At 43.9% G+C, this 26734-nt stretch overlaps 2 protein-coding genes and 1 long non-coding RNA gene across 3 annotated transcripts in view; all 3 read left to right on the top strand.

Moving 5' to 3' along the window:
- LOC134842670 (vesicle transport through interaction with t-SNAREs homolog 1B-like) overlaps positions 1-26734 on the top strand; it is a 543554-nt gene that overhangs the window by 245021 nt on the left and 271799 nt on the right. The window lies entirely within an intron of this gene.
- LOC134842672 (mitochondrial import inner membrane translocase subunit Tim10 B-like) overlaps positions 1-26734 on the top strand; it is a 532474-nt gene that overhangs the window by 245017 nt on the left and 260723 nt on the right. The gene's annotated exons all lie outside the window — the stretch shown is intronic.
- LOC134841160 (uncharacterized) lies at positions 25472-25874 on the top strand. The gene is made up of 3 exons (XR_010162455.1): positions 25472-25554; positions 25630-25702; positions 25779-25874. It is a non-coding gene; the product is annotated as an uncharacterized LOC134841160 (long non-coding RNA).

The following is a 26734-nucleotide window of genomic DNA, read 5'->3' as shown; positions in this document are numbered from 1 at the left end:
GTCCTCTTTTCACACATCTCAGCACAGACTTTCGCGCATCTCAGCACAGATTTTTCTTCCGTTGCATTATGGTAAATTTTCCATGTAGATGTGCTACTAAAAATCCTATGCTCCGTACCCTCTATTTTTCTTCTCTTGTACTGCAGTAGCGCTCAACTTCTGAAATTTAGAAGCGTGCCAGTATCCGTTGGTTTTTGGTACCATCCTTATTTAATTTGCGTGTTGCCATCTACATTTTTATTCATGTCTAAAAAAGACAAGTCACCGTTCTCATTTGGTGTTTCAAGTGTAAATTGTACATTAGGATGCAATTTGTTGGCAGCTTGTAATACCACGCTCGGGTCGCCTTTAGCAGTCCTTACAATATTGTCCAGGAATCATAGGAAAAGCTTCACGCCTGTTATCTTTTATCACATTCACGCCTCTCATTGCACAATTTGCAGAACCAAAACATTTCTGATATGCCTTTCTAGTCCTCATCCGAAATGTCACCACAATCTTCATGATAACAAAGCAAACAATCCTCACATTACACTGCCTTGGTTCTGAAAGTCACCCTTCTATTTGTAACATTCGCCCAAATACTACACAGCGACGGAGCGTAGAAAAAGTACCTATTAACGACTGGCAGGCGTCAGTTACCTTAATCCTACTCGTTTTTCACCTCTTTTCACACATCTCAGCACAGACTTTCGCGCATCTCAGCACAGATTTTCCTTCCATTGATGTCCTCTTTTCACACATCTCAGCACAGACTTTCGCGCATCTCAGCACAGATTTTTCTTCCGTTGCATTATGGTAAATTTTCCATGTAGATGTGCTACTAAAAATCCTATGCTCCGTACCCTCTATTTTTCTTCTCTTGTACTGCAGTAGCGCTCAACTTCTGAAATTTAGAAGCGTGCCAGTATCCGTTGGTTTTTGGTACCATCCTTATTTAATTTGCGTGTTGCCATCTACATTTTTATTCATGTCTAAAAAAGACAAGTCACCGTTCTCATTTGGTGTTTCAAGTGTAAATTGTACGTTAGGATGCAATTTGTTGGCAGCTTGTAATACCACGCTCGGGTCGCCTTTAGCAGTCCTTACAATATTGTCCAGGAATCATAGGAAAAGCTTCACGCCTGTTATCTTTTATCACATTCACGCCTCTCATTGCACAATTTGCAGAACCAAAACATTTCTGATATGCCTTTCTAGTCCTCATCCGAAATGTCACCACAATCTTCATGATAACAAAGCAAACAATCCTCACATTACACTGCCTTGGTTCTGAAAGTCACCCTTCTATTTGTAACATTCGCCCAAATACTACACAGCGACGGAGCGTAGAAAAAGTACCTATTAACGACTGGCAGGCGTCAGTTACCTTAATCCTACTCGTTTTTCACCTCTTTTCACACATCTCAGCACAGACTTTCGCGCATCTCAGCACAGATTTTTCTTCCATTGCATTATGGTAAATTTTCCATGTAGATGTGCTACTAAAAATCCTATGCTCCGTACCCTCTATTTTTCTTCTCTTGTACTGCAGTAGCGCTCAACTTCTGAAATTTAGAAGCGTGCCAGTATCCGTTGGTTTTTGGTACCATCCTTATTTAATTTGCGTGTTGCCATCTACATTTTTATTCATGTCTAAAAAAGACAAGTCACCGTTCTCATTTGGTGTTTCAAGTGTAAATTGTACGTTAGGATGCAATTTGTTGGCAGCTTGTAATACCACGCTCGGGTCGCCTTTAGCAGTCCTTACAATATTGTCCAGGAATCATAGGAAAAGCTTCACGCCTGTTATCTTTTATCACATTCACGCCTCTCATTGCACAATTTGCAGAACCAAAACATTTCTGATATGCCTTTCTAGTCCTCATCCGAAATGTCACCACAATCTTCATGATAACAAAGCAAACAATCCTCACATTACACTGCCTTGGTTCTGAAAGTCACCCTTCTATTTGTAACATTCGCCCAAATACTACACAGCGACGGAGCGTAGAAAAAGTACCTATTAACGACTGGCAGGCGTCAGTTACCTTAATCCTACTCGTTTTTCACCTCTTTTCACACATCTCAGCACAGACTTTCGCGCATCTCAGCACAGATTTTCCTTCCATTGATGTCCTCTTTTCACACATCTCAGCACAGACTTTCGCGCATCTCAGCACAGATTTTTCTTCCGTTGCATTATGGTAAATTTTCCATGTAGATGTGCTACTAAAAATCCTATGCTCCGTACCCTCTATTTTTCTTCTCTTGTACTGCAGTAGCGCTCAACTTCTGAAATTTAGAAGCGTGCCAGTATCCGTTGGTTTTTGGTACCATCCTTATTTAATTTGCGTGTTGCCATCTACATTTTTATTCATGTCTAAAAAAGACAAGTCACCGTTCTCATTTGGTGTTTCAAGTGTAAATTGTACGTTAGGATGCAATTTGTTGGCAGCTTGTAATACCACGCTCGGGTCGCCTTTAGCAGTCCTTACAATATTGTCCAGGAATCATAGGAAAAGCTTCACGCCTGTTATCTTTTATCACATTCACGCCTCTCATTGCACAATTTGCAGAACCAAAACATTTCTGATATGCCTTTCTAGTCCTCATCCGAAATGTCACCACAATCTTCATGATAACAAAGCAAACAATCCTCACATTACACTGCCTTGGTTCTGAAAGTCACCCTTCTATTTGTAACATTCGCCCAAATACTACACAGCGACGGAGCGTAGAAAAAGTACCTATTAACGACTGGCAGGCGTCAGTTACCTTAATCCTACTCGTTTTTCACCTCTTTTCACACATCTCAGCACAGACTTTCGCGCATCTCAGCACAGATTTTTCTTCCATTGCATTATGGTAAATTTTCCATGTAGATGTGCTACTAAAAATCCTATGCTCCGTACCCTCTATTTTTCTTCTCTTGTACTGCAGTAGCGCTCAACTTCTGAAATTTAGAAGCGTGCCAGTATCCGTTGGTTTTTGGTACCATCCTTATTTAATTTGCGTGTTGCCATCTACATTTTTATTCATGTCTAAAAAAGACAAGTCACCGTTCTCATTTGGTGTTTCAAGTGTAAATTGTACGTTAGGATGCAATTTGTTGGCAGCTTGTAATACCACGCTCGTGTCGCCTTTAGCAGTCCTTACAATATTGTCCAGGAATCATAGGAAAAGCTTCACGCCTGTTATCTTTTATCACATTCACGCCTCTCATTGCACAATTTGCAGAACCAAAACATTTCTGATATGCCTTTCTAGTCCTCATCCGAAATGTCACCACAATCTTCATGATAACAAAGCAAACAATCCTCACATTACACTGCCTTGGTTCTGAAAGTCACCCTTCTATTTGTAACATTCGCCCAAATACTACACAGCGACGGAGCGTAGAAAAAGTACCTATTAACGACTGGCAGGCGTCAGTTACCTTAATCCTACTCGTTTTTCACCTCTTTTCACACATCTCAGCACAGACTTTCGCGCATCTCAGCACAGATTTTCCTTCCATTGATGTCCTCTTTTCACACATCTCAGCACAGACTTTCGCGCATCTCAGCACAGATTTTTCTTCCGTTGCATTATGGTAAATTTTCCATGTAGATGTGCTACTAAAAATCCTATGCTCCGTACCCTCTATTTTTCTTCTCTTGTACTGCAGTAGCGCTCAACTTCTGAAATTTAGAAGCGTGCCAGTATCCGTTGGTTTTTGGTACCATCCTTATTTAATTTGCGTGTTGCCATCTACATTTTTATTCATGTCTAAAAAAGACAAGTCACCGTTCTCATTTGGTGTTTCAAGTGTAAATTGTACGTTAGGATGCAATTTGTTGGCAGCTTGTAATACCACGCTCGGGTCGCCTTTAGCAGTCCTTACAATATTGTCCAGGAATCATAGGAAAAGCTTCACGCCTGTTATCTTTTATCACATTCACGCCTCTCATTGCACAATTTGCAGAACCAAAACATTTCTGATATGCCTTTCTAGTCCTCATCCGAAATGTCACCACAATCTTCATGATAACAAAGCAAACAATCCTCACATTACACTGCCTTGGTTCTGAAAGTCACCCTTCTATTTTTAACATTCGCCCAAATACTACACAGCGACGGAGCGTAGAAAAAGTACCTATTAACGACTGGCAGGCGTCAGTTACCTTAATCCTACTCGTTTTTCACCGTCTCGACCTTGCCAGTTGATTTTCTGGTCTGTTTAGGGCAAAGTAAAAAGTTACCATTTTTAGGCCATCAGTCAAACGACTTTTTATCAGCTTTCGTTTACATGCGAACACAACCACATAGCTGAGTCTCGGATCCTCAGACTACGTGATTGTCATTAAAAACACGGCTCGAACAACCTATTTTAACATGTTTTTGTGTGACAGTCCTATATTAAATCCATTGGAGATGGATTGACCCTTTCCTCTTTCTAGCTACTCATACTCTGAAATATTAAACAATAATGGTGTTAATTAAGAGATCTATGACATTCCAGCAGCTATAAAGTTAGTTTATACAGTCCCTTCACATAAAACAGTCTCTGGGGGACCAAGCCTCCGCTCCCGTAATATTCCTGAGATAACGCTCTTATCTCTTATAATTCGTGTCCCGGGAGGGTTCCGTGGTATATTTCTTCCCCCACTCAAGCCTCCTTCTCCACCAATATCTGTTAACAAGTGTCTTATCGTGCGTTGTTGCCACGATAAGAGGCTTCGTGTTTTCCGTCTCTGGTACGACTGTGTTTCACTATATCTGTCGTTGTTCTGAATCTCGTCACATTTTTAGTCAAAATGGCCGCTGAGAAATATTCTTCTTCCAATCGAAATTTTAAAAATAAAAATTCTAGAATATTCCGACCCTCCTTCGCAATACTTTTTCATCAATAAGGCCTTTAGTCGTTCTTTTTTACGTCGCCGGAAGGTTGTGCTGTGTCATCTGGCAGAATGGCACATACTCCCCGGACAAGTCTCCATCAATGTCCCTATTGATCGCATAACACCGGGTTATCGTCAAGTAGTTATCCAGTTTTCTGTAATCAATCTTACAAATCGCATAAGAAAATGAAATTTATCTACCCCACTTCAACTCACTACGTGTTCACAAATGGCATCGTACTACATCTCACTGCCTTTCAACATTTTCACAAAATTTGCACCATGAGGAGTGTCCTAGATAACATTTCTTTTCTGACTACTTACGTCGTCTTGCCATAAAACTTCTTTTTGCTCTTTGTGATTAAAAAGTGGGACGTGGCACGGCCACGCACCCGTTAAAATTAACTTAACTTCACTCACCAAGTATAATCAGTTATTTATGCGGTCCTATCAATTTTAAAACTAAGAAACTCTGTGGCTAGGAAAGTTCTTGAGTTACCCACCCTTCCAGAGCGAGTTTACTCAAACTTACCATGTCGCCACACAGTGAATTTGTGTCTTACACAGGTTAAAAACTTCAGTCGTGAATAAATAGGTAAATATACTCACCTAGGTTCCTCATATACATACATAAATAGCCATAACTAAAATCAAGAATTTCAACAATTTTAACAATTGCAACATTATAGTTCGGTCTGACCAAACTAGATCAAAACAAAAAGTTTCACAAGTTCAATAATCAAAACTTGGTTGATTGGTTTAAGTTTTAGCACACAAATACAATCAAGTTTTCTCTCCTTCTCTTCTCTTCTTTGGTCATCTTCACTCCATCACTTCTCCATCCTGATCTTCGCTGTCTTCCAACACTTTCTCCAGCATGTCCATGGAGTTGCGGGCCGTGCCCCAACTCTCCTGTTCCAACAGCCTCGGTTTGCAGCAAGGTAGCAAGTCCACATTCACCTTCTGCTCCCGGTTCCTGCAAAAGCTGTTGTGAAGACATAGGCTCACGTTTCGTTCTAGGTCAGCTCTTAAGACCTCTTTCTTCTCATCTTCAGTAACACAAGGCGTTCCAGCTACCCGCTTCACCGCTGTGGTGACCGCGTTTCTGTGCGTCAAGAATGCTCTCTTATAGGCTCCTGGTCCTATATCTAGCTGGAAAGATTGATAGGCTTCCGTGTTCCTCGACATATGACGCTTCGCGCGTTCATACATCCATGACGTCATCACTGCACGGAACCAAGGCATCAATCTTTGCCTTGACCATATTCTTTCAATGGCTTTAGGTATCCTCAGAACCTTGCAGGTGGTTCTGAAAAGATCCAATTCACGACTCATCTTCACGTTGCTCAGCTGCTCAGGAGTCGGCACGGCCGTCTCCTGCTGACTTGTGTCCGCGTTAGCCTCCAGCCATCTCACTGCCAGCATGGCACTAACCACCACGATTGACACCTGTTGATTCTGATCGGGCAACCCCGTAGAGTACAACTCCTCCACGTCCCATACTAGCATTAGATTCCCGCGTTTGGGGTACCACAACGTCTGCGCCAAGCAGTGGCAAGGATACTCCCCATGGGTTCTCACTATGTTCCTTCGGGTTCGATACCCTGAGGCTCCCAGCAACGGTTCCACCTCCATCAGAATTCTGTGTAAGTCGTCTTTTTCTTCTATTGTGGGGAATTCAGTGGGTAAGGCTCCACTCGCTTTCTGTTTCTGGAACTCACTCACATTGCCTTCGTTCAGTCTCATGAACTCTTCACCCACAACGTCTTGCAACTCGCTTTCGGATCTCTTCGGGACTGCCCGAAAGATCTTTGCCAACAAGTCATATGACCTTTCCGACATTCTGGCCAACCTCACGCACTTTGGCACAGAGAAAAGTTGGTCAACCAACACTTGTTGCGTCCTCGCATCCATTACCACCATGTGCGTAGGATACTTGCTATTACAGTATGGCGCGGAGCTTGAACCCACCATATATTTTGAACCAGTAGGTCTGTGATAGGCTTCACTATCCTTAAGATTCATTTCATTTTCTAGAGCTTCTCGCCAGCCCCCAATCTTCTGCTCTGTCTGTAACGCTCCAGGGAATATCTCCTCGCTGAGGGACGTCACTAGCTCATGGGCACGCTCTAGGCGCTCAAGCGATTCTATCGAACTCGTCATGCTACAAAATCCCAAGGCTGTGATCAAGTTTACGTCTGTCACCCCATGGCAGTCTGCGACCAACTCCATGGCACTCTTATCTGACATGCTCAATCTTCCGTACAATCGTGCCAGTTGTCGATGCTGCTCGCTCAGCGTAATCAGGAAGTGTCCCAAGTTGCAAACATGCCCTTCCATCCTACTTTGTTGAGCCAAGCATGTGCCTTGCTTCAACCAATCGCTCGATGGACCTTCCTCGGACAGCTCCGTGGATGGGTTGCTCTTCCTTTTCGTCAATCTCATGGCCAGCAGATGATGTATCATGGCCAGATCATGTAAACTCGCGTCATCATCTAGGTCTAACGTGATATCCGCCGTCATGTCCCAGATTAAACCGGCGTTAGGATGTGGACACCAAGAAGGCTTCATGAGTTCCCACATCGTAACTAGACTGGTTTTCAAGGGACCGTCCCAAGAACCACAATCAAAACTCACTTGCCCCTTTAGCTCGGGAACCGAGGGTTCGACCACTCGTTCTTCCAAGATAATTCCCAGCTTGGGTTGTTCCACCATCAGCATTCCTGTTTCTTTAATACGTTCGACCCAGAAATTGAGTACTATGACTTGCTCATAGTCGAAGTACGCTTCCCTGGCTTCTTCATTCACGAAGGGATTATACGCCATCCCCGGTATGCCCAGACACATATTGGAATGACTTCAGTTTCCCTAGTGTTGCAAACTCTTTTTGTCCTCTGACCGCTTCAATCAACTCTCGGCTCACTTTCAATTCTTTGTTGGAAAATCTTCTCACCTCTTCCAACTTGCGATAGCTTTCCATATCACTCGACTCCTTGCTAGGCACAGTCAATGGCATGTCCTGGTATAGTTCCAGGAGTGCCCTTAGGAAGTTCCTTCCACAATCAACTCCCTTTTGCCGAATGATCTTTATGCATTCTCCCAAAACAGGAGTGGGGATACGATCCACCACGAACCTGACAAAGCAAAGGGCATCCTCACGCTTAGCGCATGCTATCGCAGAATCGTCTTTCGAAATCAACGCTCGCAGAGCTTCCATCAACTCCAGTTCCTGTTCCCGTGATTTCGAATCATTACTGGCTTCATGCTCCGCTCTCTTGATGCCCATCAAGCACCAAGCCAACCGTACTTGCAGATCAGTTCTCACACAAGGATGAGCCAGGTATGCCGCCACCGTAGCAGGTGCATGCATCGCCTGGTCGAAGTATCTCTGGAGGGCCGCCCTCCAGGAGATTTCTAGCAATTTTTCCAATCCGACTTCGTTCGTTTCAGAGGACATTACCGTTCCGTATTCTTTTCGATTCAAGTTCGAATTCTCCGTGAGCTCTTTCAGATATTCCTGCATGACTCGCTTCTCGCTCCAAGCCATCAGGTGCCCTCTCGCGGAGTTCCTCGCTTTCAACATCTCCACATAACCCCTGCCGGATCTCCCATGTGTATCGATTCCGGCACAGTTATTCGACTGTACTCGACCACGTCGAGTTGTCCTTCCAGTTTCAACTTGGCCATGTTGATTCGCGAGGGTCTATAATCTTCAAGTCCTCCAGATCCACATTGACTGAGGATTTCCATTTCTTATCGTGTTGATTCTTCTTGTCGTGTCGTGTAATTTCTTCGTTTGATTCAATGAATTCAATAAACAATCTCCGATCAATCAAGATCTAAAAAACAAGTCGCGACTTAGAACCATCATTTTTGGATACAACATCATTCAATTCTTTAAAACTCTCCATTGAAATTCTTTTTTCAATTCTGATTTAAAAATTTAGCACCAAGGTGGATCGTCCACCTTTACCTTTGTTAGAGTAGCACGAATGTGCGCTGTCACCTTGATGACCTGGAGTAAAACATAAAACATATCATAACAATAACATAACATAAACACATAAACATCACACACCTACACTATCACATAAAAACATAATCCCTAATACTGTACCTAAAACCTAACCTAACCTAAACTTGACTCTAATTCCTGTCGAATAACTTAATAAAAACCACTTATCGCCGAGCGCATTTCTTAGCATATACTCAGATAGTATTTTTTATGTAAGTAAACTTCTATGTCAGTCTCTGAAAATATCACATGTACAAGTGCGTACAACTCTCTCGGATGTAGCTTTCCCCTATTAGGATCGTATACTGGCAACGAGAGAGAGGTCACTCCTCTCTCAACCAAAAAATCCCTAAGTCGAGTCAAGGCCAATACCAAGCTCTTTGGATCTACGTGTTGCCTATCAGTGGCCTTGGTAACCAGGAAACACAAATATTTCCCTGGTATCTGTGATGCAACAGGGGGCAGCGCTATCATCCCTCCCACACCAGGCCTCTGTTTCCACAAAAACTCGATATTTTTATACTCTCTCTTGAAGTCAGCCGCTAGTGCTGTTTTGAAGCTTACGTCCGCGGTTATCGCTATGGCGCACGTGCGTTCCGTGAGTATGAAATCGCTGTCCGTTATGACGATATTGTTCGAATAATGGTTCGGTAGATCAAAATACGATTCAAAGATTCGTCCAAAAGGTGGTTTTTTAGCATTCTCGCCCTCTGTCTCTAGTTCTCCGGTTTCTCTTGCCGATTTCAATTTTTTTATTATCAGATTTTCGGTGTGGGTGAGTCCTACCCCCACTCCCCGGACAAAAATATCCATCGACGTCCCCGTCGATCGCCCAAAGTCTGGGAGATCGAGGTTGGATTGTGGAACACGTAGAGGACCATCTGGGGCGACCCAGTTGGACTCGGTATTGTCATGACTGATGTATTTGACGCCGTCTCTATCGACGTCCTGAATCGTCAGGATCGTCTCTTCTGGATCTGTCGGCAGATCATGGAGCCATTCGAGCACGCGCAAGTTAGTTAGTTCTTGCTCATGAGTTTGTTCCGCTTCTGGTTCGAACTCCACTTCTGGTTCTGATCGATCGTCGATCCAATCTTGATCCATATCGTTCACAAGGTCGATTTCTTCTGGCATCGCCACTTCGTCCAGTCCCACCAGCGAGTCTATGACATCACTCACTACTATCCTGTCTACAACGAAGTCCTCGCCGTACGGATTGTATTTCTTCTGTTTTTTTCCTCTCTTGCTTTGGCGTGTTTCCATAGTGAGAGGAAAGTCAGGCTGCTGTATTCCTTTGTCAATTTCGGTCTGTTCCGGGCAGTCCCAGTCTTCTTCGGCATAAGGTTGAGTTTCATCGTCCACCTCTACTCGCTGGGTCAACTCGAGATCCAGTGGTAGATCGCAATCGTCCACCACCTCATTCCCGTCGTTCTTGTCGCGAGTACCCCTTTCATTCACTTCACAAGCAGGATCCACTATCAAATAGTCTCCCTCTTGCATGTCCGCTGGGATGCACCAATCCTCTGACGAGGCATTGTGTGGGTTGATTTTCTCGTAATGAGCTGCTCTTCCAGTGCTCAATCGATAAAAACGACCTCCTTGGTGCACCTCTGTTATCTGAAATGGACCACGCCATTTCTTTAATAATTTCTTGGTTCCTTCTGGTGGAACCACTTCCTGGAACACCCAGACGTAGTCGCCAACTGAGCAGGCCTTCGCATCAGCTGTCCTTTTGTCAAACCTCCTTTTCTGTCTAATTTGCGCCTGTTGCGTATTCCTCCTGCATAAGTCACTGAGATCCTGCTGTCTTCTAATAACATCCCGCACGTACGTTTGCGGTGCTGTCCTCTTCCCCTCATATTCAGGGTAGAAAAACGTCAACGGGAGCGCTTTTTCATGACCCGTTAACATCATGTGCGGACTTATTCCCGTGGTGGAATGCTCCGTGCTGTTGTAAGCACCCATCACTTGCGGCAGGTGCTTGTCCCAGTCATCCATGTAACGCGAGCAATAGACTCTCAGCATGGATACCAGTGTGCGATTTTGCCTCTCGACTAGGCCATTCGTTTGCGGGTGATAAGTGGTCGAGTGGGCCTGCGCTACCTGCGACCTTTTCATCAACTCCTTCGTGAGATCGCCCACGAATGCTTTGCCATTGTCCGATTGGAACGTGATGGGGCAGCCATGTCTCGCTATCCACACATTTATCAAATGATCGCATGTTTCTTCCGCCGATGCTGTCATGCAGGGTGCTGCCTCCGCATACTTCGTAAAATGGTCGATCATTACCAGCACCTGATTATAGCCCGTTGCTGTCATACAGATTTTCTGATGATCAATTTGCACCACTTCGTTGAAACCTGACGACTCTATTGACTGTAGGGGGAACCTTAGCTTCCTGGGATCCTTCGCCTGCTGACATGACAGGCATGCTGCGATCCACTTCTCACAAGCTTTCTTCAATCCCGGCCATTCGAATCGTTTCTGTATCCTGTTATACACTTTGTCCACGCCTTGATGGCCCATGTGATCATGTGAGCGAAAGAGCAATTCGGTCTGGTACAACTGTGGTAACACTATTGAATTGTATTTATAGAGGACCTTGTCCTCCTCTTTTCGTTTGCAGGCTAAGATTCCGTCCTTGTTCAGGTACAACAAGTCGTTTCGCTTCAGGTAGAATTGCTTCAGGATTTTGTAGCTGTCTTCCAAATCTCCCTTGTCTGGTGCTCCATTCTCGATCCATCTCTTCAGACTGCTCGTCATTCTGTCATTTCGTTGAGCCCTTAGGAGATCCGACAGCCTGTACCTGGCTTTCAAATATGTCTTCACCTCGTTCATTTGCCCACTCATTATTTTCGGAGCATGAGCATCGTCCATCAACTTGACACACCATATCTTTTTCAAAGGCGTCGCTTTCTGCATAGATGGTTCCAGATTGGTACGGACGACCGTACCATGTGGCAGCAATCTGGTTGGGCGTTTCGAAACTGCTATCAGCTCGAGCTCGTCTGCGGCATTATCTACCACAGTGCCCTCTTCATCTGAGGTGTATCTGTCCCTGTCTGGATCCTGATGTGTTTCTCGGTCCAGCCCACGCTGCTTCCAGTCTACCAATAAGGAGTGGATTGCGATCTCTGACATATCGGAATTGGAAGTTGTTTCAGACGTGTTGTCCCAGGACTGGGGCCTCGAGTCAACACTTGAGTCGACTGATTTCCCAACATCATATTCCAAGTTGTCTGAGATGTTTCTCGACTCCCCGGACAAAACTCTGTCCATCTGTCGCTTCAAACCCGACTCCCCGGACAAAATTCTGCCCCTAGGTGGTCTCGTCAACCTCTCCCCGGACAAGTCGTCCTGCACGGGCCCAAAGGTGTCTGACTCCTCAGACGAGTCGTCTTTGACTGGCTCGAAGGTATCAGACTCCCCGGACATTGTCTCGTCCACGGACGAACAATCTGGGCTCGGCTCGTATTCTTCTTTGCATCCGTGAAATGCACTCTCCTCGTGAAGCTAGATTTCGACCTGATCCTGACTTCCTCAGTAGTTTGGTTCTGATTCAGTGTTCCATATTCAGTGAACGAAGTTCTCAACAAGACCTCCTTCGGCATCGAGCTCACCAGCTGGTTGACAATCGACCTGCAATCCCGTTCAACGCCTCGGCTGCGAATGGACACTGGCCTCTTCTCTGTTCTCTCGGTGACAGTCAACCGCTGCATGGTCTCCATCCATTCACAATCATGCCTATCCACTTCACTGTCCAGCAAGTCACGGAGTTTTCTCATGACATCCGGCGCCACGTTCACCGTCTTGTTCAATTGAGCCATGCTGTTTATACCCGGCCTGGTTAGTTCTTGCTGTACCAAGTTGGATCGGACTAGCAGATCCAACGGAACGGGCTCGACTCTTGCTAAAAGCTTTATCTCCGCGGCCGTCTCCACTGGAAGGTCAGGGTGACCAGGTATAGGATGTCCTGACTTGTCTAACCACCTAGTAAGTGGCAGCTTGTCGTAGGTTTCTTTATCCAGAAAGGAAAACCCGTCTTTGATCTCTGATTAGTTAGCCTGTTTCTCCTCGAGGCGCTCATAAAATTCTGTCTTTTTACTGAGGCTATCTGCGTTCTGGTGCTTGTCACGAGTACGGTGCTCTATGATCATGTGGTATCCATCCAGGCGCACGATCCAACGACCAATGTAGCTTTGGTCCATCGAATAGGTTTTCAGCCAGGCGAGGGCTCGATTATCCACACGTAACTTGAAGAGAGCACTCCCCAAGTAGGCCCTGTATTTTTCCACGAAAGTGATCACCGCAAACATCTCCGCTTTTGGCGCGCCGTACTTCATTTCAGTATCACTCAGGACTTTACTCCCGTAGGCTATCGGACGAAGAACCATTCTCCCGTTCCACTCCTGCTCCTGGTGAAGTATGCCCGATATCGCAACCACTGATGCATCCGTGTCCAGTACGAACATCCCCTTCTCTGTTGGCATGCCGAGGACCGGTGCCTCGCAAAGTTCACGCTTGATGTTTTCAAATGAAACTTGTGCCTCATCAGTCCAGGTGAACTTTTTGCCCTTGTTTCTCATCAAACTCTGCATGGGGTATATCTTGTCAGCATACCCCTTGATGAACTCTCGATAATAATTTGCGAATCCCAGAAAACTCATCAGCTGTGTATCTGTTTTAGGTGCCTTCCAGGTCAGCACCGCTTCAACCGCTTCGGGATCTGGTCTCACTCCATGTTTGTCAACCAGGCGGCCCAGATACTTTATGGAATCCCTGAGGATTTCACACTTAGAGGGTTTACATTTCAGACCCGCCTGCTTCATGCAAGAAAACACCTCCTCCAACCTCTCTTTGTGGTCTTCCAAGGTTGGTGTTGCAATCACGACATCATCGACATAACACATAATGAGATTCCCGTTTTTCTTAGTGACGCTCGTGAGTGCCTGGGCCATCAGTCGCTGGAATGTGGCCGTCGCGTTGCACAATCCGAATGGCATCCTCTTCCACTGGAACAGTCCCAGCTCACACGCGAAGCCTGCTTTCTCTCGATCTTGCTTTCTGAGTGGCACCTGCCAGAATGCAGAGCCCAAATCCAACGTCGTGAAGAATTTCGCGTCTCCCAGCTTGGATAGGCTCTCATCGATGCGGGGAATTGGGTATGCATCCTTTATAGTCACTGCGTTCAGATAACGGAAATCACAACAAAATCTGAGTTGTCCCCCTTTCTTTTTCGCCATGACCACGCCACAAGCCCAGGGGGACTTCGACGGCTCGATCATGTCGTACTCCATTAACATCTCGATTTCCTTCCTACACGCTTCTGACTTGTTTGGGGTCATTCTTCTCGCCCGTTCCCTATGAGGTACCGAGCCCTCTTCTATCTCGATCTCGTGCTCTACAAAATTGCAACAACCTATGTCAGCCTTATGTTTCGAAAAAACGTCTGCGTTCCAATTTAGCACCGCCCTGAGCGAATCTAGTTCTTTGTCTGATATTTTACCCTTCAGATGTTCTATTTCAGGTAGGACAGGTTTATTCACTGCTAACTCTGCCTCCGTCGGTCTCTCAGGGAAGTTGGAACAACTAGACAGCCCATCATCTGTTTCCGACTTCATTGAAAACAATTTCTTAGAAGATTTCAATTCATTCACTCTTTTCATTCTTGGTTCGCATGCAATGGACATTTAGTTACATCAAACTTTTTCAAGTTCTCCACACTCTGAAAGTCTGTGTTCAGAGACAAAGCGTAGCCAAGTTTCTTTCCCCTCTGTATTGTCACTGTTGTTGCTTCTGTGTTCAATAACACACTCACACACAGTCCGCTTTGAGTGAGTGAGAAGCTTCTTCCTAAAATAGCCGAGCTTTTACTGTTTGGATTTGGTACCAGACACACCTGTCTGTCATTGCTGAGTTCATTCAAGTTCCTCATCCTAAACGTCGCTACTACGGCTTGGTTCGGTTTTAGTCTAACTTTTCGATCCAGAAAAATCGGCATCTTGGCCTGATTAATTAAGATCTTATTAAGAGGTCTTTTCTCATACTTTCTCTCAGGATCCTTGATCCTAATCAATCCGTCATTGAGATCGATCGTGACGTCAAAGTTGCGAACGAAATCCCTTCCTAGGATGAACTGGTCGGATTCGTCCAAATTCTCTACTACTAGGAAGCTCATCCAAAGATGTCTTCCTCCGAGCTGCAGTGAAATGATCGGGGTTCGTCCGATGACATAGATCGCTCCCTGATTGGCAGCTGCCAACCTGATGTTTGTCGGTATGAGATCCGACCTTTCGAAACCCATGTCAGTCCAAGTTTTGACTGGCATGACACTAACCACTGCTCCCGTGTCTAGCAGTCCCTTTACTGAAAGTTGTCTGCCTTGCACGTCCAGAACGTGTGCGGCCAGATCGGCCTCGCAACCAATATGCACCGCATCTTGTTCGAGCATCGCGTTGTGTCCGATTCGTCTGACCTTCAGCTCCTCTTGACCAATGTATATCCGGCCAACCTGATCGTTCGCATCAGTTATGTGAGCTTTCGTGTAGATATTGATGCCATCTACATTGATCAGGATCGGGTAAGGGCCATGGACATCGATATAATGTCCGTCCACTTTCATCAGCCTCGGACCTCCCGTTGTGAGCAGCGCTCGCACTGCCCTGGAGTCCAGTTTGGGATCCTTCTCCTTCAGGTAGTCAGCATAGATGTCCAGGTGGACTAGTGTAATCTCGGATGGCTCACTCAAGTTCTTGACCACCTGGTGCCCTGCGACGGAGATGATGGACATTATTTTGGTCCCCGCCTTCGTCATGCCGAAAATCTTACCAGATATAACGTTCAGTTTTAGTCCCTGTTTCTTGGCTTCCTCTTTGTCTTCTGCTTTTGTCGTTTTACCCAGGAATTAAAACTTTCCCGAAGATCTGTGCTCTCCAGCTCCGACCTTACCCATTGCTCCACTTCTTTCGTGGCTAGGTCCTGTTTGACATTCTGCAGCGCTGTCCTTGCCGCCAGGCCGTAATCCACCTTGAGTGGGCTAGACGACTCTGCTTCGAGGTTCGAGGCTACCACCTCGTCAGGCCATGTCTTAACCTTTTTGGTCGTGAGGGTGCTCGGTGTCGTCTCCTTTCGCCGAGATTCAGCCTCGTTCATCAGACGTGCTCGACTGGCCTTGACACCCGAAAGCGCCTCTTCGTGGCGGGGATGTTTCGTGTCCGCTACTGCGTCCCAAAATTGAGTACAATCCGACTTGAACTCCAAATTACAGAAGAAACACCTCGGACCATATTTCATGATGAGCCCTCTGAAGTACTCTTCATGATCCTCGTCGGTCGCGTCGGCGTCCTCGAGAAAGTAGCCTATGGCCTTCATGTTCTGTTTGTATGCAGAACACGCGGAAACGTGATGGTCCATCGAACCACAATTCGCACACGACCTCCTCTTGTCCATGTCATCGCGAGGTTTGTACCAACTGGAATTCGCACCAGTGTTTGTCCCGCTATAGTTGCCATAATTGCTGTAACGGTTTTGCGCCCTTGGTTTTATGAGTAAATACTCGCGTGACTTCATACGCAAGTCGTCAGGCGTGGGTACCTGGTCAAGCGACAGGGTGAAGTGAGTGGCCAACATCGTCTTCAACTCCTCACTCCTTACTCCATCCATGAACTTCGAAGCAATCGCCAAGTTTCGCTCGGATATTCTCTCATCCGGGTTGCTTCTCCTCCTGAGCAATTCAAGGTCGTCCAAGAATTTATCTATTGATTCTTCATCTCTCTGACGCCTCTTCTCGAACTTCACCATAGCCTGGTGCCCTTGTACTCCAGAGCCGAAACGATTCAGCAGGATGTCGAATATCTTGCGAGCGCTGTCTCTCTCATTGGTCCTTTTCGCCATTACACAACTTAATGCAGTACCCTCCAGGTTGCTCGTCAGCGCGCTGCACTCTTGTTTCTTGGAGAGATTCTCTTCCTCAAAGTGTAACTTCATCACCTCTATCCAAGTATCAATGCAGCCGTCCGACTCGTCTTTATATGACTTCGGCTTTTTCAGTGTTCTTCTTGACCTCTCTCCTCTCTCGGTTGACTTCGAGAGCTTGGTGATGAATGTTTCAAGAGATCTGTTCAGAGGCTCAAACATCGAGGCATACATCGTTGTGTCTTGTGAGACTGTAGTCAGATCTAGTACTGAACTGACTTGTGGCACGGTTGGCAATCTTGTCTCCGGGGTGGCATCTGCCTCCGGTGGGACTGGATTCGTCCAGCCAGGCCTCTGCGGGGCTGCCCTAGGCCGCTCCTTGTTTCTATGTTCGTAGTTCGTTCTCGAGCCTTGCTGGGCTCTGGCACTGTTGCCCATACCATCTCCAACATTCGCATTGCGTGAGCGTTCCCTTGAGTTGGAACGCTCCTGCCAACTACTCCCATTCAGAATAGCGTCAAGCTTCCGCATCATCAAGTCAGATTTGGCGTCCAACCTCCTTTCCAGGCCAGTCATCGTTTGGGCGTAGGTATTATCATGATCATTCAACAATCGCTCGATCTCTCTTGTCATCCTAGCCTCTCTTTGCTCTGATTCTTTGTTTGCCTGTGCCAGGCTCTCGGCCAGGCATTGATCGGCGTTACGAATCAATTGAGCCTGATCAAACCTCGCCTGCGACTTCACGTGCGTTAGCTCATCTTTCAAACTCTCTCGACCATGGTGAGCTCTCTCGTCAACTTGATCTATCCTCTTAGTCATGTCCCGCCTCAATTCATCCAGGCCATTCATCACACCAGCGAACATGCCACTTATGTCACCAGCTGCCCCCAATGGCGGGGTTAGCCCCAGAGAAGACGAGGTCAACTGCGGCTGTAGCCTAGTACTCGATGACGCACCGCCCTTTTGCTTGTGCATTGACGTCATCAGTCTGTCAAACGTTGATGATGCTCCCATCGTTATCCCATCTGACATAGGCCTGGTCGGCGAGGCAGAAGACGCCTCCCTGCTCATGTCGTTCCTTGGGCACGGTGTGAAGTTCACGTCCGGATGGGTAATTTCCGGTTGGTCGTAACTAGAGGACAGACCTCCGGCTTGTAGCGACGTCACGCGCTCATCGTACAAAGACTTCCAGTTTTCTTTGCCTTCGAGAACGTCTGCTCTTCACCCGGACTCATACTCGACATCATCGCGTTGTTGCTCTGCTTGGCCAAAGATGAGTGTGTACTTGTCGGATGTGAAGGTTCCTTTCTCCATTTATAGCTCTTAGTCTCTGATTTAGACATTCCCCTGTACAACACTTCCTCCCGAGGTTCGACCTCGGGACGCTCCGAGGTCTCCTCTGTCCTCTCGACTTCCTCCCGTTCGAGGACCTCGTCTGGCTCAAAGTCGGGTCGAATGAGCGTTCGCTCCCCTTCGTCAAAGGGATCCACCAGCGTTTCGCTCGCAGGCCCGGCCTCGGCGCTCCGCCCTTGATTGCCATCGAGGTTTTTCTCGCTCCTTAGTTTCATTTCGCTCACTGAAATATCAGGTTGACCTTTAGTCGATTCGTCTTCAGCAAACGCGTCGGAAGCGCTGCTAAACGAGGTTTGGCTACGCCTAGTTTTAAATTTCCGCGTGCTTCCCTTGCTTAGCCTGGGAATTTTAGTAGTCGATCCTAGCGAGTCCCTGCGCTGCATAGTTTTTAACAAAATGAAAATATTCGTAATTTGATGGCAATGCAAACGTATCACAAACAAGATCTAGTTAAATCACTTAACGCTGCCTACTCGATTCCGTCAGTATCAAAATGTCTCTTAGATCTCTCACGACTAAACTAGTGACTCAGCTAAAGTTACACACAGGGTCTACCCAGTATTGATATAAGGCTAACTCAACCCTGTTGTATAGTATAACAGTATCACTAAGTTTCCACAAGATATAATCGACACACAAAATACAATAGATAATCAGATAAGAATATCCTACAGGTGACAGCGACCTTTTGTCAGTATCAATTTATCGCCACACAATTTATCAAGTCACTGCTTTGTTAAAATTAAACAATCTTTGATAAAAAGCAGTGATGACTCAGAAACAGATCAATAAAACTTAGTCTTAAAGAAAAAGACTTCCCTCAATCGGAACGATCCGAAAGAACAAAGCCCAGGACACAGTCTTCTCAAGTGAGTGTGTTTTTGCCTAATACACTCACCGAGGTCTTCTTTTATTTGTTCCCGGATTGCCCGAATTTTCCTATTAAGTAGCTCAAGGCAACCACACAACCAAAATCACAACCAAAAAAAAATTTCTTTGTTCGGGTACTTCTGATACACCCAATGTAGAATCCAAAGTTGATCACGAATTCCCGGGTCAGAATGGGTTCTTATGACCCTGATAAGCACGCCTAATATCCTAATATGATCCTAATTAAATGGATATTTTCCGTTTCCCAAATCGCCACAGAAGGTTTACTCAAGTCTCTAACAAGGAAGATCGTTAGAAGGTTTAAGACACTCCGGAGGGTTACCTCGGAGGGTAGCTTGATCACCCAAGTTACTTCGGAGGGTACCTTAATCACCCAAGTTACTTCGGAGGGTCCCCCTAAATTTACTAAGGAGGGTCAATAAGATGCTTAATATGCTCCGGAGGGTTACTTCGGATGGTACCTCCAAAATTTTCAAATTTTTTGATCTCGCTTAGAAGGTTCTCCCACTAGCTTCAAAAAGCGTCAAAACAAGCTAGGAGCTCTAAGGGGAGCGGTTTTAACTTCTTTGGGTGATCTCGAGGAAATTTTCCACTAAGGAGGGTTGCTAAGGGGTTTAGCTGACTCCGGAGGGTCACTTCGGAGGGTTCCCCCAAAATCAAGAAAAAGGGTTATATCACCGCAGTAAAGCCTCTGAGAGCGGTCTACCTGTCTTAAAACTAGGTTGGCTGACTCGGTCAACCTTCCCAGTAGGATAAAAGGTGATTTTATCAAAATCTTATGCCGCTCGGAGGGTTCCTCGTGATCTGGACCCTCCGAACCAACAAATTCTGAAAAGTTTTTCTTTTCCGAAATAATCAATCCCCAAAACGGTTGCGATTCGGAAAATTGGTCAAAAACGTCGACTTATGGTACCAAAATTATCCCGATCGGATAACTAGTCTTTGAGAAATCGCCAAAAACGCGTTCGTCAAAATGGCCTTTTTTCACCACCTGTATAGGTTCTGAAAAACTTTTTCCGCAATTCCGGTCGAAAGTGCCTAAAAATACTTGAAATGAGCGTAGTAGCCCTGTACGGCACTGGAATAATGCAAAAAACCGGACCAAAATTGGTTTAGAAACAAAAATTTGGCCAAAAACTATCAAATTTGGACCCTCCGATTCCTTCTTTTTCCAAACCTTAAGTCGTTAGCTCTATCCACGGAGCTACCCGGAGGGTTACCCAAAAATTTCTCTAGTAACCGAACACGTTATGCTAGCACGCTCCTAACGCAAAAAATTTTATTGCTCTAACTCTAAAAACTCAAAAACTCGATCCCCAAAACAGATTGACAAAATACAGAAAATTATCAAAATTTTGATCGAAAAATTTCCGTTTTTCTAACTTCTACTGAGTCTTTGCTCACGCGGTTTCTTTAGTGAAGGGGATCGAACTACGTAGCTACTCTCTATACAAAAGCTTTTTGCCTATCGGAAAAGCTCGGATATCCGAAAATTTGGGGGTCTACAGTTTGATCGAAAATCGATGATTTTCGACAGAATTGGGTGTTTTTTGGGTCTAATTTAGGAGATAAGTAATATGTAATAATGATAATAGCCTATTAGTAGTCGTTAATGAATAGTACTATACCCTCCTTTGCACCAAAATACCCGAATTAAGACCCTTAACTCGGAAATTTGTAATCGATGGAGGGTACAATCGGACCGCGCCAATCGTGCCCCCCACCACTTAAGTTTTAACGAAATAGTACCCGAACGATACTAAAATTGCTTCAACGATACCCAACAGTCGTTGCGGATGTTGTCCTTGATGTCCCTGTTGAGTGTGGAACACGTTGATCAGCTTGCCACTCTACCCTCCGGCCACCGGCAAAATCACCATTAACGTGCTTAAACACTCAAATTACACTCGAGGGAGGGTATCCAACCCTTCACCAAAACACACAATCTTTCTATCAGAAACGATAAAAATCAATCTGAAACAACAACAAATAGGACGGTCAGATCACATCTCGTCCGGAAATAACATATAAACTGTCACTTTACATTTTTTTACTGTTTTTGGTCTTTCTTGGATTTTTTTACTGTTTTTTGTACTTTTTTGTTTTTAAATAAATTTATTTTTGGCTTTTTCTTGGTTATACACTATTTTTGTTTGGTTTTACACTTTCTCTTTAATTGTTTTTGTTCCTGGGGCCTCAGGACAAGTGGGCTCTAGATTTCCCACCTAACCCTCCGGCCCCCCGAATTTTCGGTGTTAACTACGTTAAAAAGCTAAATTGTACTAGACGGAGGGTACGCACCTTCCCCCTAGTACAACAACGGTCATTAAGGCCTCTAACTCGGGCATACGCCCGGAGCGGAGGGTACGTCGCTGAAACGCTTGCTGATCATGATGGTTTCATGCCTTTAACAGGCCCACCCAGGAGCGCCATATAAACGTCTATGTAACATTCGCCCAAATACTACACAGCGACGGAGCGTAGAAAAAGTACCTATTAACGACTGGCAGGCGTCAGTTACCTTAATCCTACTCGTTTTTCGCCGTCTCGACCTTGCCAGTTGATTTTCTGGTCTGTTTAGGGCAAAGTAAAAAGTTACCATTTTTAGGCCATCAGTCAAACGACTTTTGATCACCTTTCGTTTACATGCGAACACAACCACATAGCTGAGTCTCGGATCCTCAGACTACGTGATTGTCATTAAAAACACGGCTCGAACAACCTATTTTAACATGTTTTTGTGTGACAGTCCTATATTAAATCCATTGGAGATGGATTGACCCTTTCCTCTTTCTAGCTACTCATACTCTGAAATATTAAACAATAATGGTGTTAATTAAGAGATCTATGACATTCCAGCAGCTATAAAGTTAGTTTATACAGTCCCTTCACATAAAACAGTCTCTGGGGGACCAAGCCTCCGCTCCCGTAATATTCCTGAGATAACGCTCTTATCTCTTATAATTCGTGTCCCGGGAGGGTTCCGTGGTATATTTCTTCCCCCACTCAAGCCTCCTTCTCCACCAATATCTGTTAACAAAAGTCTTATCGTGCGTTGTTGCCACGATAAGAGGCTTCGTGTTTTCCGTCTCTGGTACGACTGTGTTTCACTATATCTGTCGTTGTTCTGAATCTCGTCACATTTTCAGTCAAAATGGCCGTTTTTCGTATTTCTGAGAAATATTCTTCTTCCAATCGAAATTTTAAAAATAAAAATTCTAGAATATTCCGACCCTCCTTCGCAAAACTTTTTCATCAATAAGGCCTTTAGTCGTTCTTTTTACGTCGCACGAAGGTTGTGCTGTGTCATTTTGCAGAATGGCACAATTGAATATTGGTTACTTTCCGTTCATGCCCTCTGGCATATCAATTTTTGAGGGATGTCCATAGCCAGATTTTTCTCAAAGTCTTTCAAGGATAGGTTTACCAGAATGACTGCCAGGATGCACCCATGACCAATCTTTTCTTCTGTACACAACAAATGTCGTTGCATTTAAAATGAACATTATTAACAGCCATGTACAAAAGGCGTTTCATTGTACTTCGTCACAAGTCAGGTGGCTCATTCTGGCTGGTTAATTTCTTAAGCGCGAAGTCAATAGTATCTTTGAGTGGAACATTTGTGTAGAAGCTTTTCACATCCAAGAAAACGATGCTCTCTTCAGAGTTTAATTTATATTTTATATTCGCTTTCATATCCCTGGCTGCTTCAGTGTTGGTCTCAATATTTGCACCATCGAGTTTATCAAAAATTTTTGCTTGTGTTTTATTCAGTTTCTCATACGAAGTACCGGGGAAAGAGAGGCCAAGTCGTGGTGGTGTATCCTTTTTATTTACTTGAGCCAGCCCATTAAGTTATGCAGGTTGACCACCAGCTGACCTCAACCGCGCATAATAGCCATCTGTGATCTCATCCCTTTTGTTTATGGCTAGTAGTTCTTTGTTCGAGTTTTTTTTCATTTTTTTGAACAACTGAATCATTCATATTATCATGTATTTCAAACTGTTCTGATTCTAGCACTTGGGTCAGTTTTTCTTCAAATGTGTGTTTTTTGATGACGCAAAACCCAACACCCTTAGAAGAAATTACCACCAGTAGTTCGTTGTTTTTGAGGTATTCTAGCTTGTTCGATTTCCATATCACGTGGAATTAGGCGTTTTTTTGTGTACCATTTAGCAGCTGCTTCAATTTTACATAAATTTTCGACAAACACGTCATGCTTCCTCAGTTTAGATTTAAAAAAACTTTATAAATATCTGCTAAAAAATGGACATCGTTGAATTTATCTCGTTCTCGATGTTTAGGACCCACAGACAGTAACTCATCCACCCATCCCTGCAATTTTATATCATCTAGTTCCTTTGCTGATTTTCTGTGCATCTTTCTTGGGGGTCTGACTTGTCTATCAGATAAGTTCTTAAGCGCGAATTTCTTTCCATTCCCTTTCATTCGTAATTGTGGTTCTATCTCCAGCTTACCTTGAAGCATGCCGACTTTCAGAAAGTTTTGTGCCAGAAAGAGAATTTTCAAGATTAATGTTTGATTGGAACTATCTATTTCTTTCATCATAACATATAATATAAGCGCGATGTCAATAGTATCTTTGAGTGGAACATTTGTGTAGAAGCTTTTCACATCCAAGAAAACGATGCTCTCTTCAGAGTTTAATTTATATTTTATATTCGCTTTCATATCCCTGGCTGCTTCAGTGTTGGTCTCAATATTTGCACCATCGAGTTTATCAAAAATTTTTGCTTGTGTTTTATTCAGTTTCTCATACGAAGTACCGGGGAAAGAGAGGCCAAGTCGTGGTGGTGTATCCTTTTTATTTACTTGAGCCAGCCCATTAAGTTATGCAGGTTGACCACCAGCTGACCTCAACCGCGCATAATAGCCATCTGTGATCTCATCCCTTTTGTTTATGGCTAGTAGTTCTTTGTTCGAGTTTTTTTTCATTTTTTGAACAACTGAATCATTCATATTATCATGTATTTCAAACTGTTCTGATTCTAGCACTTGGGTCAGTTTTTCTTCAAATGTGTGTTTTTTGATGACGCAAAACCCAACACCCTTAGAAGAAATTACCACCAGTAGTTCGTTGTTTTTGAGGTATTCTAGCTTGTTCGATTTCCATATCACGTGGAATTAGGCGTTTTTTTGTGTACCATTTAGCAGCTGCTTCAATTTTACATAAATTTTTGACAAACACGTCATGCTTCCTCAGTTTAGATTTAAAAAAACTTTATAAATATCTGCTAAAAAATGGACATCGTTGAATTTATCTCGTTCTCGATGTTTAGGACCCACAGACAGTAACTCATCCACCCATCCCTGCAATTTTATATCATCTAGTTCCTTTGCTGATTTTCTGTGCATCTTTCTTGGGGGTCTGACTTGTCTATCAGATAAGTTCTCATTTTTTTTTACAGTGACTGAGGCGCGTGGCAAAAGTGTTGTCCTTTGCTCGTCGTAGAACATAATTAAAGATGGCCATAATCTATCAGCAATTAATATACTAATTATGTCCCTTACCTCGCCCAAGTCTTCTGCTGCCCTACCGCTATCCTCTTTTGCCCTAACCATCTCTGTACTTTGTAGTTTAAGTTTTAAGCTGTGAACCGCTTGATCTGAAAAGATCCCATTCTCAGGTACCCTAAACCGCAAAAAATTAGGTATTGTAATGGTATCTCGGCATTTTTTCAGAAATACAGAGCGATATTGGCTTTTGTTATATTTATTCAAGTACTTTGTTTTGAAAACACTTGATACATACAAAAAAACTGCGACAGCTACAACTTCTGGCTTTGCCGATGTGTATACAATTGAACAACTTGTTATTACTTGCGAAATATATACTGAAGCGTAACGATTTTCATTTGCTTGATATCCCTCCCTCATCATACCAATCCTCTCTTGCGTCCTTATGTTTCAGCTAAAGAGATTGAAATACAAATGCGTTCAGAATAAATTGATTCAAGACACGACTGGTTTGAAAGGTGCTGCCCTACTCAAGCTATTCTGGAAGAAGTTTAACCTTTATGACGAAAGAAACAAATACACAAGGAAGCTTGCATGTGACTGTGCGATCTGAAACGAGTGCATTGACGAAGCCTGGACTCCTTGCGTAGACACAAAATCCTTAATAATACTACGACTACTTTTACTGATAATCAATACGGTTGTGTTTTTACATCAGTTTTCGAAATGCGTAAGAACCCTCCACCTGAGAGATTTGCTTTTGTGTTTTTTTCAACGAGTTGTTATTTGTTGCGCGCAACATCGCAAACTGTTCGTTTTTGAATTTCTCTTAATAATTTTGAGCCGTCTGCTTCTAATACCGAAGCTGCCCTGTGTTTCTTTTTAACTATTTAGTATATATTTTTAAATCATATGTTTTTACAATTGTGCGCTAGCTAATTTGTAAATCGGAATTTCAGAATAATTGCTATCTGTAAATTTAAAATGAGAAGAGCAGAAACCAACCAGGACGATAAATCACCATGGATGCAGGAGTCTGAGTAGGTTTTTCGTTTTGTTCTTGAAACGTTTATCACCACTGCCTGTTGCTATTTTCTGTTGTTGAATTTCCTTAGGGTGTTATCTCCATTGCTTCGGAAATACGATCATCAATTCAGTGCTCTACAGAAGACATTAGAAGAAACTAGGGTTAGGTATTTTCCTTAATTTTCTTCTAAAGAGTCCGTTGTCGTCATAGAAGGTCTCTTCATTTAATGTTTTCTAGGTAGACGTGTTGCAATTGAGATCTAAACTGTCACAGAAAACGGATGAAAACACAAAGTAAGCACCCATTTAAATGAATCTTTTGTTAATATCTGAAATGCATTGGATTTTTGCAAATTTTTTAAATAATATGACAGATTAAGAGTGCATTGTGACATCCAACATCTCTTCATAAAATGGGAGGTAGCTTTGGCGTAAAGTGGGATTTTCCATTCCCCTTCATTCGTAATTGTGGTTCTATCTCCAGCTTACCTTGAAGCATGCCGACTTTCAGAAAGTTTTGTGCCAGAAAGAGAATTTTCAAGATTAATGTTTGATTGGAACTATCTATTTCTTTCATCATAACATATAATATAAGCGCGATGTCAATAGTATCTTTGAGTGGAACATTTGTGTAGAAGCTTTTCACATCCAAGAAAACGATGCTCTCTTCAGAGTTTAATTTATATTTTATATTCGCTTTCATATCCCTGGCTGCTTCAGTGTTGGTCTCAATATTTGCACCATCGAGTTTATCAAAAATTTTTGCTTGTGTTTCATTCAGTTTCTCATACGAAGTACCGGGGAAAGAGAGGCCAAGTCGTGGTGGTGTATCCTTTTTATTTACTTGAGCCAGCCCATTAAGTTATGCAGGTTGACCACCAGCTGACCTCAACCGCGCATAATAGCCATCTGTGATCTCATCCCTTTTGTTTATGGCTAGTAGTTCTTTGTTCGAGTTTTTTTTCATTTTTTTGAACAACTGAATCATTCATATTATCATGTATTTCAAACTGTTCTGATTCTAGCACTTGGGTCAGTTTTTCTTCAAATGTGTGTTTTTTGATGACGCAAAACCCAACACCCTTAGAAGAAATTACCACCAGTAGTTCGTTGTTTTTGAGGTATTCTAGCTTGTTCGATTTCCATATCACGTGGAATTAGGCGTTTTTTTTGTGTACCATTTAGCAGCTGCTT

This window comes from Symsagittifera roscoffensis, chromosome 3, assembly GCF_963678635.1.
Source record: "Symsagittifera roscoffensis chromosome 3, txSymRosc1.1, whole genome shotgun sequence".
Classification (NCBI taxonomy): domain Eukaryota; kingdom Metazoa; phylum Xenacoelomorpha; order Acoela; family Convolutidae; genus Symsagittifera; species Symsagittifera roscoffensis.
Note: the sequence above shows the minus strand (reverse complement) of the source record. Positions and strands in the feature narration are given on the sequence as shown.